At 45.9% G+C, this 1,101-nt stretch overlaps 1 protein-coding gene and 1 pseudogene across 1 annotated transcript in view; one reads left to right on the forward strand and one right to left on the reverse strand.

Annotated features, from left to right (window-relative positions):
• The window catches only part of LOC101564990, a 3,136-nt pseudogene extending 2,060 nt beyond the window's left edge, over positions 1-1,076 (forward strand).
• The window catches only part of Ppp4r4 (protein phosphatase 4 regulatory subunit 4), a 131,719-nt gene that overhangs the window by 6,747 nt on the left and 123,871 nt on the right, over positions 1-1,101 (reverse strand). The window lies entirely within an intron of this gene.

Genomic DNA, 1,101 nt, shown 5'->3' on the forward strand with positions numbered 1-1,101 from the left:
AAAAAAAAAAAAAGAACTCACAAAATAATAGCACCTGCAAATATGGAGCACCTGTAAGGTATATTTGGAAACCCATTGACTACACAGTTCTTGATGATGTGGACCATGGTGTCAAGCATGGAAATAACCAGCCTGCAAGAACTGGCACACTGTCGAGAACAAATCCTCTTACTCAGAAACCACCAAGCCCTCTTATGTCAGGCCGGGGAACACTGGGACAGAATACTCCCTATAAAACCCTGGAGCCTGTTAAACCCCCAACAGTTCCTAATGATTACATGACCAGTCCTGCAAGACTTGGAAGTCAGCATAGTCCAGGCAGGAAAGCCTCTTTAAATCAGAGACCAAGGACACACAGTGGAAGTAGTGGAGGAAGTGGAAGTCGAGAGAACAGTGGAAGCAGTAGCACCGGCATTCCCACTGCTGTACCTACACCTTCTCCACCCACTGTTGCACCAGCAGCCCCAGGCTCAGCTCCTGGTTCCCAGTATGGCACAATGACCAGGCAGATTTCTCAACACAACTCTACCACTTCTTCGACATCTTCGGGTTGATACAGACGGACTGCTCAATTTTCTGCTCAGCCTCATGTTAATGAAGGTTCACTTCATTCTCAAAATTCAATTTCTATTGCTCCACCCCCTCCCCCTATGCCTCAATTGACTCCACAGATACCTCTCACAGGCTTCGTGGCCAGGGTGCAGGAAAACATTGCTCATAGCCCAACTCCGCCGCCACCACCTCTACCAGATGACATTCCCATATTTGATGACTCTCCCCCTCCACCACCCCCACCCCCAGTGGACTATGAAGATGAGGAAGCTGCAGTAGTTCAGTATAGTGACCCATATGCAGATGGGGATTCTGCTTGGGCCCCCAAGAATTATATTGAAAAAGTTGTTGCAATATATGATTATACAAAAGACAAGGATGATGAGCTGTCATTTATGGAGGATACAATCATTTACGTGATAAAGAAGAACGATGATGGCTGGTATGAAGGAGTCTGCAATTGAGTGACTGGTCTCTTCCCTGGAAACTATGTTGAATCAATCATGCACTATACTGATTAATCTTTTTTTTTCTTGCCTTTGAAGTACA

The sequence above is a fragment of the Octodon degus genome, unplaced genomic scaffold (genome assembly GCF_000260255.1).
Source record: "Octodon degus isolate 3935 unplaced genomic scaffold, OctDeg1.0 scaffold00070, whole genome shotgun sequence".
In the NCBI taxonomy this organism is placed as follows: Eukaryota; Metazoa; Chordata; class Mammalia; order Rodentia; family Octodontidae; genus Octodon; species Octodon degus.